The sequence below is a fragment of the Leptodactylus fuscus genome, chromosome 2 (assembly GCF_031893055.1).
Source record: "Leptodactylus fuscus isolate aLepFus1 chromosome 2, aLepFus1.hap2, whole genome shotgun sequence".
Classification (NCBI taxonomy): Eukaryota; Metazoa; Chordata; class Amphibia; order Anura; family Leptodactylidae; genus Leptodactylus; species Leptodactylus fuscus.
In genome coordinates this window covers 90,959,983-90,981,636 of record NC_134266.1, presented here as the reverse complement: position 1 = coordinate 90,981,636, position 21,654 = coordinate 90,959,983, and positions in this window count along the sequence as shown.

Below are 21,654 nucleotides of genomic sequence, written 5' to 3'. Positions count from 1 at the left end.
GCAAGGATGTACCATTACATTCAAGCAGAACTCAGCAGCTGAATGATCTCGGGAGCCTGCTGTAACTTCACCGGAGCTCCCAGAGAGAAGGCAGGGAAGGTTTATTACCTTCCCTGCCTTCTCGATCGCTGTGTATACAGGGTACCATAGGGTACCATCAGAAGCTTGGATTGGTATAAGAGGGGACATTCAGATATGGTGTCAGGGGTGTACTGCCTGTATACTTGCCAGAGATGAGAAGCCAGATCAAAAGGCACCACTCCATCTCACTGGAATTTCTAGCCATGGACCATCTCAAGATAGAACCAAGCTGTTCCAGATATACCTGTGTACTGACCCTCATTGACCACTACATCAAATTCGCATTAGCTGTACCAAGAGTCGTAGTTAAGGGTTCAGCACAGAAAATTTAGATGAATACAGTGTAGTAACAATTAGTGACTTACAGGTGACATTTTTGATTATTTTCACATTTGCCATCTCTTCCATCTGGACCACCATGACCACTTCTTCCAGTCTCTGTAAAGTTTGCAGCACAGACATCTTTGACTCCTCACTTCTCCAGGCACCCGACTCATATTGTCCTCACCTACACAAAGCCCCTTAAATAGTGGCCCTTATTAATAATGCCCCTAATAGCCCTTATATAAATACTCCTCTTGTATTAATAATGCCTCCAACAGGCCTTATATAAATCCCCCTGTTATTATTTTAAATACCCCCCCTTGTATTAATAATGTCACTGATAGCCCTTTTATATATAAAAAAAAAACAAAACAAAAAAAAAACATCTGTTACTATATATAGTGTGCTCCCTCCTAACGACTCCTTAAAATACCCACAATTCGGCTAAGGAAAAAAAAAGTGATACTTACCTACTTTGGAGCCCTTGATGCAGCCGGAGTCTTCTATTCATCACCCAGGATAATAGCGTGCAGGACGTCTCAGTGTAGGAGGGGTGTGACATCATAGCATCGCGCCTCCTACACAGAGAAGCAGACGTCTTGTGTCTGTCTTCTCGGTGTCTCATAAACTGCAGTTACTTGTGGCTTACAAGACACAGTCACAGATTTAGTTTTAACTAGATCGGTGTCGTGCAGGCGCCGATCTAGTTAACAGAGAAGCATAGATTAATGGCCCGGGACAGCCTAGGAGTAGAAGGGAAGCCTAGGCTGTGTGTGTCCCGTCAGGTAAAGTTACTTGCGATGTACCTGATGGGATGCACGCAGACCAGCACTCATCCATGCCGCCCCTTCTGCTAGTGCGACCTGAGGCGGCCGCCTCACGTTACCTCATTAGGGTTGAGCACTTGACGTGTCCCTACAACTATTCTCACCCTCCTGGCACTGAGAAAGGGAAACCCTGGCAAAGAATAGACGCTCTCCCTGCACTCATTTTCTCATACTCCAAAGAATGTACCTTCACCATGATGTTTTAACATACCTCACCCCAAGGGAGGACTTTACTTCGGTTGGACACTAAACACTGTGCATTCCATAAGTGGTATCAAACCACTTTGTTGAGTAAAAACAATGTTTAGCAATCCCTACCATCCAAACATTTGAACACTCCATAGACCCATTCAGTCAGCAGAAGTCAACCAGTGACCAAAATGTTAGCCAAATTAAAAGTATGTACGGTATATGCACTCAGTACAGTCATACCTCAGAAGAATAGACATAAGTACTCCCTTACTCTAAGGGCCCGTGCACATGGAGTTTACGTGCACGCATTTTAGAATAATGCATGTGTATAGAATACACGTGTAAAAATTTGTCTCATTGACTTAAATGGAATTTTTTACACGTGTAAAAAACATTGCTTTTTTGGTGCTTTTTTATGCGTTTTTTACACGTGTAAAAAATTCCATTGAAGTCAATGGGACTGCTATTTTTACACGTGTATTATGCTAAAATGCGCGCACATAAACTCCGTGTGCATGGGCCCTTAGGCAGCACTTAAGGTGTTTCTACAGGGAACAGAACAGTGCTGAACGGAAAAAAGGAGCCGGGGGTGCAAACTTTACCAGCCAATTGAATAGTATCTTATTCAGAATCTTTCGGTCAGTATTGAGAAGCACTATTTGCTGCCAGTTCTCAATACGGCTTGGATCCTTGCCCTTTGATAGAACTACTAGGGCAGACCTTCTAATTGACTTCTGGAAGAGTGCCTGAAGAGAGACACTCATTAAACATGTCAGTCAAGAAGCGGGCTAAAGCCCTCCTCAGACCCCAGAGTATAATAATTGCAGGCCCAGGGAAGGTAAATAAAAATAACAGACACTAATACTCCCCTTGCCTTACCTGTCCTGGGCATCCTGGCTCTGGCTATCTTCGGCCATCTTCCCAATGTCCCTGCTGATGCCTGTGATTGGTCCTCAGTGATCAAATGGGGGCACACTGACGTCATAATGCTGCCGCGCCCCATGTGACCGCTGGGGCCTCATCACAGGCCTCAGTCACTAGACGGAAGAGCGACGGAGAGGATGCTGAGCCCAGGATAGCTGATTATAACTATTTATTATTTTAAGTCACCTCCCCTGTCTAGTATGTATAGCGGTTGGGAAACCAGACTTTCCCCAACAGCTGTTATAGTTGTTCGGGTCCCTGGCCATCTCCAGCTGGCCGTGGGTCCCGTACCTTGCTGGGTCCGGTCGTGGTCACACAATGTTACTCCCCTGGTTTTGACCAAGAAACCTGAAATCAAGTATCAATTCATATCCCTCCTTGCCCAAAGGTTCGAGTAGAAGGACCTGATGACTTCCAAAATCTCTGAGTTGGATCTCAAGAAAAGAAAAAAGACTGCGCAGAGCACTAATAGTGTGATACTGTTAAATACAACATATGTAATAGGTGAAAAAAGAGAGTCCATGCTCACCTTATGTAGTTGTGATTAGTTCTCAACAACTTATAGTGCATCGCAGAATATTTTTTTAACCTCAGTGGTCATGGACCTTGACAGCAGCCCTTTAGCTCTTACTACTTACTACCCTTTAGATCTATTACTTTTTTAGATTGTTTTTTTAGATACAGTTAGGCCCATGTTAGATGGTTCGTCTCCTTCTCCAGGCCCCGGACCAGCCTCACCCCAGAGGGCAAGGGGTCCCATCTGGAGGGAGACTCAGTGGCTGCCGACCACCCCACCTCCCTCTCTGAATCTTCACCCAAGGAAGATGAATCCTCACAGAAGGTTTGGTAGCAGTTAGAACTAAGCACTAGAGGGCAATTGACTTTTCCAAATAAAGTGTTTATTGCCAAACATATTCATCCTACTATTTTATCCCGAGTGAGCGCGTAACCTATCAATTGTTTGGATACAATCCACAATTTTTCCTTGGCCGGGGGAACAGATGTTGATGCTCTCACTTTCCCTGATGCCACTCTCTGTTTGATCACTGCCACCTCCGCAGCACTTTGGTACTGAGCTAGCCTCTTCCTCCCTCTGGATCCTACTCATCTCTTCTATCAAGCTGAAAGGCCCAGAACTTGCTCCCTCTGCTCTCTTTCCTCCTTTCCCTGGATGGAGCAGTCTTCACCTTTACCTTTGACACACGAGCTCCGCCCTCAACTGTCCCCTTCCCCATAGAGGTGCATCCTCATTCATCCCCATGCGGTCATGAACAATGTTGACGAAGGACCACCAATAGGCCTTGATAGAGTGACTGAGGTCACTACACAGGTGGCAGCAAATCATGCCACAAGATGCAGCAAGATGGCCCAACTCTCCGCACATGATGCATTTCTGCACTGAAATGGCACTAATGTGTGAGGAGTCTCCATCCTTATGAAACAGCTTAGGCTGCCCCTGGTAGAAGTTGAGGATATTAAGCCTACCATGGAAGAGCCAACAAGGTGCATGAGCAGTTAGATGTCCTCAGCACAGAAGCCCATCCTGCCCAAGTAGGACCACGACAACCCTCTTCCTAGAAGAGCAAGGGTCGCTTTCCCCCCAACACAATCAACATTTTCAACAATCCCATCAGTAATAGTAGAAATAACAGTATCACTGGCAATATCAACGTCAACCTCAACATTAGTACCCTTGTTATTTGCAATACCCCTTACCTGGTGATTGTTTTAAGGACACTTTTGCTCACAACCTCCTTACCTCACTTTTCCATGTGCTTTTTTCTCACTCTCTCCTGCTTCACTGGACTGGCCTTTTTCTTGTCTTTCACCTCAGCCTCCACTTTAGTATCTACAGCCACCCTGTTCTTCTTAAGTTGACACTTTACCTGAACAGGAATGATTTCAACATCACTGGCGTCACCGGTGTCGCTATTGCTAATGTAGCTCATACTCGAGTTATTCTGAGTTGGACTCAGAGGGTGTGTCACATTCCAATTGCTGTCTCTGTCATTTTAACAACTTCTCCTGGATCAGGCCAATATTTGCTGGTATCTCTGCTCCAGACTCTTAACTTCTATTTTCAGCCCTTTTATGCATAGTGAGGACATTGGCCATTTCCAGCAAGAGGCCCTGTCATTCAGGGATCGAGTGTTTTGCAGCTCCACCCCCTGTTTGAAGAGGGCCCTAGGATGAATATTGTACTCATACTATGTACTAATTTGTAGCTTCTGGATTACTCTTGCTGGGGGCTTCTCAGGTGGAGCAGGAACCACAGAGCTGTGGACGCCAGCTGTGGACTCCAAAACCAGCTGGTACCAGGATGCAGGAGCACAATGGTCCATGCTGGCCTAGACCATCCATTGGCAGATGTCCAGAACCCAGCTGCCCAAAACAGTCCACTAAAGCTGCTCCAAACACATAAGCAGCCTAGAGATTATGTTTCACATGGACTACCCAAAGAATAATATTGCCTTTGCTGCCCAGTGACCAATCAGAGCTCAGCTACTAAGAATATCATTAACTGTTAACTCATGATGTGATGTCATAATGCCACAACATATCTTACACACACACACACAGTGCACCTGCTGCAGTCTTGTCCTGCTGGCACAGAGATGCGCACCCTCCAGCTGCAGCTCCTGTGATCCATCCTAATTTGCATACCAAGATATACTTAAGAAAGCATCATAAGAAAACTAAACAATATGTAATAGGTCAAGGGATGTAGATGCTGGCAGATTATGTGCTAATCTACTGACTGTCAGGTAGACAGGGGGGGCAAATAGCAAAAGTACCTTGTTCAGAATATTTAGGTTTAGCGAGGTGGAATTCATGTTTAGTATAGGTGCAGGAACGCTTAGATAGAGCTTTGCAATCACTTCCTCCCACACAGCCATCAGTTGGACAGTAAAGATGTAACCACTGGTCATTCACATTAGGCATATGGATGTTGGTTGTCCCGATGATTTTCTACTAAAGTGTATTAAAAAAATTTTTAGGGAAGGACCCAAAGTTTTGACTCCCTTACTGGTTCTCCAGTGTATCCATATTTATGGCTTCAATGATGGCTTATCTTCACCAACAATTTTAGAACTATGTAAAACAGAATCCAGCTTTACGCTTTCTAGGCAGGTGTTAAGATAAAGCAGTTGGCTGACTGGTTGCTATGACAACCATGGAACTCTTTGTTGCAACAGGGTGGGTAATAGACTGATATGGTTCCAAACATATCCAGTATAGTAGTTGTATAGAACACATTGTTTGCAACAGCATGGTATAATAGACTGATGTGGTTTTGAAAATAACCAGTATAGTAGCTGCATATAACACATTTACATAATATAGCCTTTATTGCACTTATTAACATACAAAATTATAACAAATTAAAAGTAAATTTTTAACCTGTAATTATATATTTTAGTTAATCATGAGGATGGGATGACAATAAAGGCAATAGGAAAACACAAGATATACACACTAGTATACAAGAACTACATAAAGTGACTTAAGTGAAGTCAGTCACTGCGGTGATGTTTTGGAAGGTAGTCTTGGAAAGTCGCTATGGAGGCATTTGGGAAGGCTGTCTCGGGCAGTCATTTTAGTGACGTTTGGGAAGGCTGTCTCGGGCAGTCATTTTAGTGACGTTTGGGAAGCCTGTCTCGGGCAGTCATTTTAGTGACGTTTGGGAAGGCTGTCTCGGGCAGTCATTTTAGTGACGTTTGGGAAGGCTGTCTCGGGCAGTCATTTTAGTGACGCTTGGGAAGCCTGTCTCGGGCAGTCACTACAGAGGCGTTTGAGAAGGCTGTCTTGGATAGACATTTTGGTGATATTTGGGGAGGCAGTCTCAGACAATCCCTACAGAAGCATTTTGGAAATCTAACTTGAACAGTCACTGTGGAGGCATTTGGGAAGGCTGTGTCAGACAGTAACTACAGAGGTTTTTTGAGTAGACTGTCTCGGAAAGCCACTGCGTAAACGTTTGGGAAGGTTGTCTTGAAAAGTCACTACGTAACCTTTTGGGAACATTATCTTGGACATTCATTGCAATGGTGTTTGAGAATGCTGTTTTGGTTAGTCACTGTGGAGATATTTAGGAAGGCTGTCTTAGACAGTCACTGTGTAAATGTTTGGGAAGGCTGACTTAGACAGACGTTACACACACCTGTGCAGTGTATGCAGTTATGGACAGTGATCACATACACATATGTGAAGGCTATCTTGGACAGTCAGTACATCTTGGACAATCATTAAATAAAATCGTATCAATCCACAAGTGCTTACTCTTTTGTAAGTTGGTCCATTCCCTATTTACACAGGCTAATAGTCAGGATCATAGGTTTGTTAACCATATAGGTGTTAAATTTGGGCACTTTATAGTCACAAAATGTATCACTGAATGGCCATATACCTGTAATAATCAGTAAGTTCATTGGTGCCTATTAATAAAGTACAGTATAATATATATATATATATATATATATATATATATATATATATATATATATATATGTTGTCAGGGTCTGGGGTTGCTAGGTGGGGTGGCATAGACATACAAGTCCAGTTTCTTTTAGTCCAAAACAAAGGTAGTTTATTTTCACTCAAAAAAGTAGTGCAGCAACAAAAGGAAGCAATACAAAAATAAATACCTGCCCGGTTAGGCTCTAACTAAATATAGAATAGGTTACCTCACCTAGAATAACAGAAATCCAAAAGCCAGTAGAATCATTCAGGACAAAGCTCTCTGTCAGCTCTCCAGCCAAGCTCTGTCAAAGTGTTGCTGCTGGAGCTGGTTTCTTAAGCCTCCTAGACGAGGAGACTCTCTGCAGCTGAGTCGCTGCTGGAACATCCCCAAAGTGTGGACTGGAGGGGGGTAGAATGACAGGTCCCACTACCAATCCTACCAATCCAACCTGTCATTCCTAAAAATCCAGCCCAGTACTGAGCATTTACCAAAATTCTCAGCAGACGAAAGTTATATATATATATCTGTTGCATAGGGTTGAGCCGATCTTGACTTTTCAGGACCGATTTTGAAATCCGATTTCCGATCATTTTTCATTCGAACCCGATCTCGATCCCAATTCTGATCCCAATGCAAGTCTATGGGATTTTTTTTTTCTCTAAAGATCGTTTTTTAAAAGTAAAAAAAAGGTACCCAAAAACACATACAAGTTCTTAGAATGCATAGAAAGAGCAAGGAAACACTTAAATGGCTATAAAAACATTGTTTTTTAATCACTACACAGCGTGGAGTCCAAAAATTTAAGCACATGAGCCTCAGTCATATGAGTGACCTCTCCTCAAGGAAGGATAGGCCTTAAAATAATTTTTTTTTCAGTAGCGTAGAGTCCAAAAATTGAAGCATATGAGCCTCAGAAAAATTGTAATCTATACAAAAAAAAAATTTATGTGCAGGAGTAGCTACAAAAAAAATCGATGAGACATTTTGCAACAACATCGTTTTCTTTATAATGCTCTTTCTGCCAACGGTGTAGGAAAACTCCCTGCCACTACGATGGCTGACTAGGCCCTGCCTGAGGGTGTTGGTCAGCTATACCCAAGCTAAGCTTGGCCCCGACAACTTCTGACTCTAAACGCGAAGACCTAAGAGACAGGTGGGGAGAGAACTGAAAGAGGTTAGGGACTGGGATGCTAAAGGTGGTCACCCCTAATGAAAGAATAGGTGCAGCTACAATTAGAAACAACCAGGATGGGATGTGCTGGAAAAGAAACAGACGCAGCATGACCATAAACACACAAAAGGAGTTTGAGGAGAAGAACAGTGGAGTAGTGAGGAAAGGGTATCACAGGACAGGGGCAAAATAAACCTGAAGCCCTAAACAAAATCTCACTAATACCAAGACAGTGTCACGCAACCAGAAATGCAGGACAGAGGTTGAGTAGAAATGTTGAGGGTTAAACAGACTCTCACACAAGACAACACTCACACCACTTTCAAATCAGCTCCTGAGACCGTGCAACTTCCATAAAATTCTCCTCCTAAACTGGACCAAGAATCCTAGTTGGTAGCAACGAGAACTGATGCCAGCCGTGAGTCTTTTACAGACCCCGGAACTACTTGATTGGTTGATGACAATGTCAAACACCTGAAGCTTGCATCTACTGAGACACCCAGCCAGCTCAACTATATACTAAGGCAGGTACCCAATCCCTGACTCCACAGCTCAATGGCAAAGAGAACGACCTGAGTGCCACAGGACACCAGCTCAAATCCCCAGACAAACACCACCAGCAAACACACAAGAATTTTACAAACAACTCAGGTCCTGAGACAGTCGTTCTGAAAAGAACTTATTATTAATTTAAAAGCATCTTCTTCTGGAAGGAATTCCTCCTCATATTCCACTGAACAAAGCTTTGGGTCAATTACTGTGCAAAATGTTCAATGGGGATCCAGTTCACCCCCCTTCTAAATTAAACTGTCACACAAATTTGGAAGAAGCTGAGGGATCTGCTGCATTATTCATTGTTCAGAAGAGCCAGTGGATGATGATTATGTTGACAAAACTTGGTCTCCACGTCAAAAGGATCAGGGAACTACTTCTGATGATGAGGTTGATGTTCGTTTGCCAGTGCCACCAAAACATCACCCAATCAATGCACAAATCCCAGTTATAACACACAGACCAGTAAATGCTGGCATTGTGCAGCCCAAAGCGCCTAAAAGCGCTAATACAAAAAAGAAAGGCTCCAAACAAACTGGGTGGTTATATCTCACAAAAGATAAAAATGACCCAACGAGGGTGATATGCAAGACTTTCAAGCAGTCACTTAGCCAAGGCGAGGACACTAGGCACCTCAATACAAATGCTATGCCTAGGCATTTGAAATCTGTACACCCGGCACTTTTTAAAATATTTAAACAACAAGAAAGTGAAGAGAGGGATATGCCTGTGAATGTTGGACCACCACAAGCTTTGGCTAGTTCTTCCACCTACTTTTCCAATGCCAGTGCCACATACACACCAACTTCATGTGTGCCAGGCAGAAGTGCTGGACAGCAGTCAAGTAATTGGCATAAAGGAATTACAGGAACCATTGGCCAAAGAGCCACGTCAGAATTTCACATGCCAATTGCTCCAACATGTTTCTCTGTTTCTGGCCCTAATATTCAGCCCACCCTCCAACAAGTATTGGAAAGGAAAAAAACCTATCCAGCTACACATGAGCGAGCTAAGCTGCTTACCCCCAGCATTTCAAAACTACCGGCCTTGGAAATGGTCCCTTTCCGCTTTGTGGAACCAAAGGTTTTTCGCTCCCTGATGGCCCATGCTGTGCCCCAATATGTTGTACCCAGCCGCCATTACTTTTCACGAAAGGTGGTCCCTGACTTGCAGGAGCATGTCAAGCAACAGATCAAGCGTGGTACCCTAAAGCAATCTTGTAGTGGATGTGTGCATTTGACAACGGACACGTGGACTAGCCAGTATGGGCAGGGCCATTACCTATCTCTGACCACACATTGGGTCAACATTTTTGACCCTTGTCAGAATGTGAACGGCAGTTTTTCATCTGTTCTTCCAACACCAAGGTCGTTCATAAGTCATTGGGGGTTCCAACCTCACCTTCAACAAATTCGGAAACTTCATTTCCTGAGAGTTCCGGGGACGGAACGAGTTCCACACCAGAACCTCCACCAAATCATGGGGCTGGAAATGCACCTAATTTGTATCGGCGGGCTAGCGGGCAAAGGCAGCAAGCAGTACTCAAATTAATTATTTTAGGGGAACTGAGTCACACTGCAGAAAACATTAACCCTAGAATGTGTGACGTCAGAAATATACACCTTTACGTAACGAAGCAAATCATATGGAGAAACGCTAATAAATAACTTTTACAAGTTTATTTCAAAATTGCAAAATAAAATATGAATAATGTACAGCATTTTAATTATTATTTAATTTTTGTAGAAAACATTAAAAACCATTTTTTCCAAATTTCAAACAAAGATATGAAAAACACACAAAGGTAAATAAAAAAAAAGTAAACTAGCTGCAGCTACATTTCTTTTCTAACTTTTTCTTTTCAATTTTGTTGGTCTTCCAGCAATAATCGATCTTTTGATGACGAGAGGGGCCCGACGTTCTCCCAGTAGACCTCCATCTTATGGCTGTGGAGTGGGCACAGCTGCATGATGTCTGTTTGGTTCTTCAGTGTCTGGAATACTGCACAAAAGTGGTCAGCGCAAACAACACCAGCATCAGCATGACTGTGCCACTTTTGTGCACATTGAAGGACAGTCTCATAACTTTGAGGGATCAGGCGTGTACAACAGAGGAGGAAGAGCAGATTTACTTTGAAGACAGCAAGGACTTGGAAGACCACCATGGCCACAATGACTCCAGGGCTGGACGGATCAGGCAATGGTTGGAGACTGGGTCACAGACTCGAATAGCCTCTGTGGGTACTTATTCAGAAGAGGAGGGGGATGAGGATGAGGATGATTTTGATCAAAAGATTGATGTCACTGAGGAGAAGTCATTCCATCAGTCCCAGTCAACAGGCACTGTGTGTGGATGGGGGGGTGCAGAAGAGACTATAGTCAGCTTAGATGAGTTGGACAGTCATGAATCACCACCAGGTACATTGGCACACGTGTCATTTCATGCTAAATTGTGTTCTGGAAGATAAACGTGTAAAAACGTGCTTGCAGATCCTGAATACTGAGTGGCAACCCTACTTGATCCTCGCTTCAGGGATAAAGTTCTGGGCTTCATTTCCATCACACCAGAGGCTTATAGGGATATCGATATATACCATCAAAAACTGTTGGACAACTTAATGGACACATTTCCAACAGAAAACATTGAGTCAAGATCATCTCCAACTCCTGCACACCTTTCACAACACCGTGGTGGTCCCAGAGACAGAACCACAGCCTGTTGCAAGGGAAATGTGGGCTTAATGGCTAATGCTTGGTTGTCTTTGTTGAGGCCTACAACATCAACATTAAATGTAGAGCTATCAGACCGGAGAGAGCATTTTTTGTTGCAGGTGCAAGACTATGTATATGAAAACGCGCATAGACATCTTACCACAAGAGTCTTTACTGCTGGACTACTGGGTGTCGAAGCTGGAAATGTGGCCTGAACTTGCCCAGTATGCCCTGTGGTTACATTCCTGTCCAGCAGCTAGTGTCTCTATGGACTGGCTTATCAGCATTCAGAATACCGGATTCGCCACACACCAGCAATGCTGATGCCTGTTTTTTCCCTTTTGCCAACAGGTGGTTGACTTCTGGCCAGAGCACCTCTGTTGTGTCCTTTTACTTGTTTTATTTTTTGGGGGCATGTCTTTTAATAAAATAGTAACTTTCAAGTAAAAAAGCAGATTTTATTTAGTTGAGTGACTGGAGAGTTCCCCTTTTTGATGGGAACAGCCTCTCTGTTTCTTAGAAGAAAACATAGATATATGTTTTTTTCAAAGGTGAATATAGTTTGAGGACAGAGCTGCCTATTGGATTATAACAGCCACTGGTTGTCAGGAGTGGACGTATCCCTTCTTGGCTAAGGTATGTATATATATCTGTCAGAGGACAGGACTGCCTATTGGACTATAAAAGCCACTGGTTGTCAGGAGTGGACGTATACCTTCTTGGCTAAGGTATATATATATATATCTCTCTCTGAGGACAGGACTGCCAATTGGATTATAACAGCCACTGGTTGTCAGGAATGGAGGTATACCTTCTTGGCTAAGGTATATATATATATATATATATATATATATATATATATATCTCTGAGGACAGGACTGCCTATTGGATTATAACAGCCACTGGTTGTCAGGAATGGACGTATACCTTCTTGGCTAAGGTATATATATATATCTCTCTGAGGACAGGACTGTCTATTGGATTATAACAGCCACTGGTTGTCAGGAATGGACGTATACCTTCTTGGCTAAGGTATATACAGTATATATCTCTCTGAGGACAGGACTGCCTATCCTATTAATATTATAAATGTGAAAGTTTGTGGGTTTGGATGTTCGGATGTTTGTTCCTCAATCACGGAAAAACCGCTCCACCGATTTGGCTGAAATTTTCCACAAACATAGTTAATACACCCGATTGCGCAATAGGCTACTTTTCGTCACAATAGCGCACATACGTTTGTGCCAGGACCCCCACAAAACCCAAACTCACACCACCATCTCTGCAATCTCACACACTTTGGACCATAGCAAGCCACAAAATTCATATTGCCCTCTTCAGCCTCGCCCCTAACCCCACACAATCACATATACATATACTTTACCACTTTGCCCCTCACCTTACCGATACTCCAGGAGGCGCTCTTTAACGCTCCGGAGCAGCCATGTTTGCCGACCCCCACTGCTCTGACAATCCGCGACACCGCCCACCCATGTCAATACCCCTAGGCGGTCTAATAAATGCAAAAAAAAAAGTTTACAAAAAGTAAAAAAAATATAAAAAAAAATAAGGATTAAAAATTCAAATCACCCCCCTTTCCCTAGAACACATATAAAAGTAGTGAAATACTGTGAAACACATACACGTTAGGTATCCCCACGTCCGAAATCGCCCGCTCTACAAAGATATACAAATATTTTTCCTGTTCGGTAAACGCCATAGCGGGAAAAATGGTCAAAAGTGCCAAACCGCCATTTTTTCACTGTTTTGATTCTGATAAAAAATTGAATAAAAAGTGATCAAAGCAATAACATTTCCCGAAAATGGTAGAACTACAAAGTACACCCAATCCCGCAAAAAAAGACGCCCTATACATCCCCGTACACGCACGTATAAAAAAGTTACGGCTGTCAGAATATGGCGACTTTTCAAAAAATAATTTTTTAACACAGTTTGGGATTTTTTTTAAAGGGGTCAAAGTGTAAATAAAACCATATAAATTTCGTATCCCCGGAGTTGTAACGAAACACAGAATACAGGGGACATGTCATTTTGGTTGCACAGTGAACGCCATAAAACCAAAGCCCGTAAGAAAGTCGCAGAACTGCATTTTTTCTTCAAACCCACCCCATTCTGAATTTTTTTCCTGCTTCCCAGTACATTATATAGAATAAATAATGGTGGCATCATGAAGAAAAATTTGTCCCAGGAAAAATTAAGACCTCATATGGCTCTGGGAGCGGAGAAATAAAAAAGTTATGGGGTTTAGAAGGAGGGGAGTCAAAAACGAAAATCAAAAAATGCCATCAGCGGGAAAGGGTTAACTTCAAATACTTCCGTCCCAAAGTCACTATGTAAAGTTTCTCACAACACCGTATAGCAGCTCAAATACAAATTACATCCAACACAAAAGTCTCACGTATTCTCTGAATTACAGAAATAACAAGATACAAAGTTACATTTCATATCCCATACCTTATACACAGTACGAAAACCTTACCCACGCCTGTATATACCCACTGCTACAATCATCGCAGACGAAGTCGCGGGTACCAGCTAGTTGGATTATAACAGCCACTGGTTGTCAGGAATGGACGTATACCTTCTTGGCTAAGGTATATATATATATATATATATATATATATATATATATATCTCTGAGGACAGGACTGCCTATTGGATTATAACAGCCACTGGTTGTCAGGAATGGACGTATACCTTCTTGGCTAAGGTATATAGAGTATAACACCCTCACTAGCACAGCTAAACACCTGCCTACACTGACCCTAGCTACCACTGAGATCCTCTCCCTAGCTAGTATGTGTAGAAAAATGGTGGCATCTGCATCATCACTGCCCTTATATAGAGGGGTGTGATGATGCTGCCGGCAACCAATGAGATTTCTGCCCACAGCTAACATGGTGCCTGAGTTTCAGGCGTCATGTTAGCTGTTCCCACAATGATTGGCCAGTAGCCAAGCATTGTGGGAACTTAACCTCCAAACTTGATCCCGCCGGAAAAGATCGTGTTCGGGATTCTGATCGCGATCGTGAATTTTTCTCGATCGCCGATCGGAATCCGATCTTTTCCGAACACGATCGCTCAACCCTACTGTTGCAGTCTCCGGCCTTACTATAACTCCTAGGCAGTATGCCCGCTGCCTGGGAGTTGTGTGTTACTCAGACCTTTCCTTCACCCCCTTCTCCAATCACTCGCACACTCATGTAATCTCCACCTCAAAAACATCTCCAGAATATGCCCTTTCCTTACCAGAGATACATTAAAGACACTTATTTCACTCTGATTCACTCTCACCTTGACTACTGCAACTCTCTTATAATTGGTCTTGCCCTTACTAAACTCTCCCCTCTACAATCTATTCTGAATGCAGCGGCCAGGCTCATCTATCAGGCTAGACGCTACAGTGATGCCTCCAGTCTTTGTCAGTCACTACATTGGCTGCCTATTCATTAAAGAATACAACGTTATCACCCTCATCCACAAGGCTCACCATAATGCTGTACCTCCCTACATTTCCTCCATCATCTATGACTATCGCCCAACCCGTGCTCTCCGTTCACTCAATGATCTAAGACTAACCTCCCACACTCATATACAAGACTTCTCCTGAGTTGCACCACTTGTCTGGAATGCTCTATCCTGGACAATCAGAGTAACTTTCAATTTCTACAGCTTCAAGTGCCAACTAAAGACACATCTTTTCAGACAAGCCTATCACAATGTCTAATGTAAACCCTTCCATTACATAATTAGAATCCCTAAAACAAACCCTCCTCTGTTCACGCTTCCACATTACCCCACACAATATGATGCCGTTTTAGGCTAACTTTATATGTCCAAGCACCATCCACATTTTAAAGGACACGACAGGTGATGGCTCATACAGTTTTATGTTTGTGTAATGACAGTAACCCCTATTACAAAATTGTCTGATCATTGTATAAGCAGTGCTACCTCTAATGTCGCACCTTATAACTCTTGTGTCACCCTCTCTACCTCATAGATTGTAAGCTCCTGCAAGCAGGTCCCTCAGTTCCATGGTGTGAAGTGACTATTTCTTTGTAATGTATCTTTTTGTCTGTACTTAAAGAGGACCTTTCACCATATCCGGGCACAGGCAGTTCTATATACTGCCAGAAAGCTGACAGTGCGCTGAATTCAGCGCACTGTCGGCTTTCCCGATCTGTGCCCGGTGTAAAGAGCTTACGGCCCGGTACCGTAGCTCTTCTATGGTCAGAAGGGCGTTTCTGACCATTAGCCAGAGACGTCCTTCTGCCTCGCGGCGCCAATCGCGCTGTGCTGTGGAGCGGGGAGGAACGCCCCCTCCCTCTGCTCACACAGCTTGTCCGTAGACTAGCATTATCAGGAGAGGGAGGGGGCGTTCCTCCCGGCTCCACAGCACAGCGCGATTGGCGCCGCGAGGCAGAAGGACGTCTCTGGCTAATGGTCAGAAACGCCCTTCTGACTGTAAAGCGCTACGGTACCGGGACTGATAGCGCTTTACACCGGGCACGGATCGGGAAAGCCGACAGTGCGCTGAATTCAGCGCACTGTCAGCTTTCTGGCATTATATAGAACTGCCTGTGCCCGGATATGGTGAAAGGTCCTCTTTAAACCCTAAAATTGTACAGTGCTGTGGCATATGTTGGCTGCTATATATGTAAATTGTATAATTATTACAAAGAAGATCTGGGTGACTCAATTAATTCAATTAAATCACCCTAAAGGAGTTTGATAATTCTGTTGTTTCTTTTAACAGAATCATCAAATTGATTCCTGTCTTTTTTGTCTCACTCCCTTTGGCAGGTCTTTCAGTATGGTACTCGGTCACAAGCAGTGCATGCAAATGCCATAACTGTTGGCTCTTCGCTGTATTAATGCTGATTGTGGGCATTATATGCCGATAAGGCAACTGATACCCACCTATGCTCCCACTCACCTTGCCCCCCTTCCACACGTATTCTTGCCGGTACAACTTCCACATGACCTTGGGAGCCATCCAGTTACCATGACAGTCAGGAGCCTTCTGAAGGCTTCCAGGCCTGTCATAGTAATATAACTACTGAGGCTGTATAGTACAAGAAAGCATAGACTGCAATACAGTTGAGAGGGAGAGCTTTAAAAAAAATAAATAAATAAAAAAATTTTTTTAAAAAAAGTCCTGCACGTCTCCATTGTTCCCATTGAAGAGAATGGCAATGGGAGTGCACCAGCATTCACTGCAGCTATATTCACAGTAGGAATTCAACAACCCACATTCCCAGGATCAGTGGTGGTCTCTGCAGTCGGACCCCCATTATTAGCAATTTAACCTTTTAGCCATTTTTATATGCATAAAAGAAAAAACACATTAGGCATCCCACATCCAAAAAAGCCTATACGATAAAAATTATACTGTAGCAGTAAAAGAAAAAAAAATCAAAATAGCCAAATCTCTATTCTATTGCAGTTTTGTCTCCCAAAAATAGATTAAAACGGTGATCAAAACAACGGAAATTTCCCAAAATGGAATGAATTAAAACTACATCTTGTGCGGCAATTTGCATGCTTGAGATACTGTCATAAACAAAAAGGTTATGGTTGACAGAATTTGATGACCAAAATTATTTTTTTTTAAAATGAAGATTCATGCCAAAAATTTACCCTAGGGTTGAAAAAGATTGAGATGTTATTTTTTGGCAAAAACGCCTCTTTTGTCCTTATTATTATTTATTTGTATAACACCATTAATTCCATGGTGCTTTACATTTGAGGGTTCTCATACAGTACACAAAAAGTACAAACAGATATGATACTAACAATCACAGACTGGCACAGTGGGGTAGAAGGCCCTGCCCGCGAGGGCTTACAATCTATGAGGGGAGAGGGGTAGAGACAGAAGGTGAGAGGGGGAGAGACTGTACAGATGGTGGTGTGGTGACAGTAGTGTTATTGGAGGTTGTAGGCCTTCCTGAATAGGGGAGTCTTCAGGGCCTTCTTGAAGCCTGTGATTGTGGGGGTCAGTCTTATGAGTCTTGGTAAGGAGTTCCAGAATATGGGGGATGCATGAGTGAAGAGTCTGTCTGTATTCCCGTTAGAATAGCTACTACTTTTAAGTCTCTGCAAATACTCCAGTTGTACTCGCGATAACGTAGCGACATGTTTTTGTACGTCTCCTTCATGTGGGCAGAATATTTCATGTGGGCAGAATATTTCATGTGGGTGCAATTCATTACGCAACTGCCAACTAAACTTGCGTCATAAAATCTTACATCACCTCTTAATAAATAATTATAATGCAATATTCATATATATATTTATTGAGAATATATATATATATATACAGTATATATATATATATACAGTATATATACAGTATATATATATATATATATATATATATATATAAAAAATTTGTATACTCTCAGAAGCTTGTAGTCCTATTTATTTAAGCAAAATAAAAACATTTATTCAACAATATCTTAAGAATTTGACCTGATAGAGCAAAATGGTTTTCAGATTTGAAACCAGCATAAAAAACTACTTAAGAAAAACTTAATGACATTAAAGATATCCACAGTGTGTTTTCCACTGTAATGGCACCAATATCTCTTACCCCAGGGCACATAACGGGAAAGCTGACAGTGCTCTGAATTCAGTGCACTGTTGACTTTCTAGCGGTATATAAAACCACGTGTCCAAGGACATGAAAGGTCCTCTTTAAAAAGAAAAAAAAAAGTTGTACTCACCTGCCTCCCTTGATGGCTGGAGCAGCCACTGTCTCCCCTTCTTGAGCCACACTTTATGCACCCAGGAGATATAATGCTATGAAGTCATTGCGCCCACTTGTACTGAGAAGCAGACATCTTGTTTGTGTTCTCAGCATCTTGTAAACCGCAAGCCTGAAGCGGCTTGCGGGTTACAAAATAAGAAAGCAGCAGAATGCATTTTAATTAGATCAGTGTCCAATCTAGTTAAAGGTTGTAGCACGTATTAATGGTGGCCTTGGGATGAGCCCCACAGAATCAGAGCTACAGTGGGTACGGAAAGTATTCAGACCCCTTTAAATTTTTCACTCTTTGTTTCATTGCAGCCATTAGCTAAAAGCAAAAAAGTTCATTTTATTTCTCATTAATGTACACTCAGCACCCCATTGTAACAGATAAAAACCAGAAATGTAGATATTTTTGCAAATTTATTAAAAAAAAAAAACAAATATCACATGGTCATAAGTATTCAGACCCTTTGCTGTGGCACTCATATTTAACTCACATGCTGTCCATTTCCTTCTGATCCTCCTTGAGATGGTTCTATTCCTTCATTGGAGTCCAGCTGTGTGTAATTAAACTGATTGGACTTGATTAGGAAAGGCACACACACCTGTCTGTATAAGGGTTGGTTCACACTAGCGCTTGTATTCCGTCCGCAAGGATTCCGCATCGAGACCCCCCCGAATGGAATACAAGCGCTAATGCAAGCGCTGTGCAGTTAAGCACATGGAGCCCATAGACTATAATGGGCTCCGTGTGCTTGCCGCGCACTGCCCGCACAATTCATTCATGCGGGCAATGCGCAGCAAGCACACGGAGCCCATTATAGTCTATGGGCTCCATGTGCTTAACTGCACAGCGCTTGCATTAGCGCTTGTATTCCGTTCGGGGGGGGGGTCTCCATGCGGACTCCTTGCGGACGGAATACAAGCGCTCGTGTGAACCAACCCTAAGACCTCACAGCTCACAGTTCAAGTCAGAGCAAATGAGAATCATGAGGTCAAAGGAACTGCCCAAGGAGCTCAGAGACAGAATTATGGCAAGACACAGATCTGGCCAAGGTTACAAAAGAATTCTGCAACACTCAAGGTTCCTAAGAGCACAGTGGTCTCCATAATCCTTAAATGGAAGAAGTTTGGGACGACCAGAACTCTTCCTAGACCTGACCATCCAGACAAACTAAGCAATCGTGAGAGAAGAGCCTGGGTGTGAGAGGTAAAGAAGAACCCAAAGATCACTGTGCCTGAGCTCCAGAGATGCAGTAAGGAGAGAGGAGAAATCTCCACAAAGTCACCTATCACTGCAGTCCTCCACCAGTTGGGGCTTCATGGCAGAGTGGTCCGAAGGAAGCCGCTCCTAAGTGCAAGACATATGAAAGCCTGCATAGAGTTTGCCAAAAAAACACATGAAGGACTCCCAGACTATAAGAAATAAGATTCTCTGGTCTGATGAGATGAAGATTGAACTTTTGGCGTTAATTCTAAGTTGTATGTGTGGAGAAAACCAGGCATTGCTCATAACCTGCCCAATACAATCCCAATAATAAAACATGGTGGTGGCAGCATCACGCTATGGGGGTGTTTTTCAGCTTCAGGGACAGGACGACTGGTTGCAATTGAAGGAAAGATGAATGCAGCCAAGTACTGAGATATCCTGGAAGAAAACCTCTTCCATAGTACTCTGGACCTCAGACCACTGCAAATCTACCAAAATTTTCCCTCTGTCCCTCTAAACTTTCATCTCAAACAAGGAGAAGACTGATGAGGGATGCAGTCAAGAGGCACATGATCACTCTGGATGAACTGCAGAGATCTACAGCTGAGGTGGGAGAATCTTCATTAGGACAACAATCAGTCGTACACTGCACAAATCTGGCCTTTATGGAAGAGTGGCAAAAAGAAAGCCATTTCTCAAAGGTATCCATAAAAATTCTCATTTAAAGTTTGCCACAAGCCACCTGGGAGACACCAAACATGTGGAAGAAGGTGCTCTGGTCAGATGAAACCAAAATCCAACTTTTTGGCCACAACGCAAAATGATATGTTTGGTGTAAAAGCAACACAGCTCATCACCCTGAACACACCATCCCTACTGTCAAACATGGTGGTGGCAGCATCATGGTTTGGGCCTGCTTTTCTTCAGCAGGGACAGAGAAGATGGTTAAAATTGATGGGAAGATGGTAGGAACCAAATACAGGACCATTCTGGAAGAAAACCTGTTGGAGTCTGCAAAAGACCTGAGACTGGGATGCAGATTTATCTTCCAACAAGACAATGATCCAAAAAAATCTACAATGGAATGTTTCACAAATAAACGTATCCAGGTGTTAGAATGGCCAAGTCAAAGTCCAGACCTGAATCCAATTGAGAATCTGTAGAAAGAGCTGAAAACTGCTGTTCACAAACGTCTCCATCCAACCTCACTGAGCTCCAGCTGTTTTGCAAGGAAGAATGGGCAAGAATTTCAGTCTCTGACGTGCAAAACTGATAGGGACATACCCCAAGTGACTTGCAGCTGTAATCGCAGCAAAAAGTGACGCTACAAAGTATTAATAATTTTGCACGCCCCGCTTTTCAGTTTTTTATTTGTTAAAAAAGTTTAAAATATCCAATAAATTTTGTTCCACTTCACAATTGTGTCCCACTTGAAAAGTTCAAAGGGCCGAATACTTTTGCAAGGCACTGTATATATACACTCACCGGCCACTTTATTAGGTACACCATGCTAGTAACGGGTTGGACCCCCTTTTGCCTTCAGAACTGCCTCAATTCTTCGTGGCATAGATTCAACAAGGTGCTGGAAGCATTCCTCAGAGATTTTGGTCCATATTGACATGATGGCATCACACAGTTGCCGCAGATTTGTCGGCTGCACATCCATGATGTCCGTGTGTTTTCATTGCTCACTGCTTTTTAATGCGTTCGGTATTCCGTTTGGGGATCTCCAAGTGGACTCCCTGACGCTGGGTTCTCTGTTTCCAGGATTCCATCTTCTGCCAAGATGGAAACCTGGCAAACCGTGTCTGGCTGTGAGCGCTTTAATGGAATACTGAACTGCATGTCCGACTTTGTGTCCGTTAAAAAAATACAGTTTCGTGGCGGAGAGCACAAAACGCTCACAGGCGCTCACGGCCGGACACTTTCCAAACCCATTCAAATGAATGGTTTTGAAAAACGTTTGCAGGTTTCCGTCTACAGTCCAGTTTCGGGCAGGAAACGGAAACCTGCAAAATGGAGACCTGGGCGCAGATGTGAACGAGCCCTGAATGGAATACAGAACGCAGATGTGAACGAGGCCTTACTATCAAAAATTTGCTCTAGGTAGGGGGCCCCGGGGAAAATTTTGCAGAGGGACCCACAGGCTTTAATTATGGCACTGTGAAGATTATGGGGTTTGGAAGGCGGGGTGTCAAAAATGAAAATGTAAAAATTCCTCTGGTGAGTAGGGGGTTCTAACAATAAATAGAGAGAAGAACCATCTATTCCATAGGTTGCTTCCCTGTATGCCACACACCTAGGACTGGCTTCATAACCTGTGAACCCCGCCGCCCATGTGCGCACAATCCCCGCTGTCCGCTCCATCCCGGCCTCATAATAAACTTCCACTACGTCAAAAACGTTACATGAAAAGGCGCAGAGT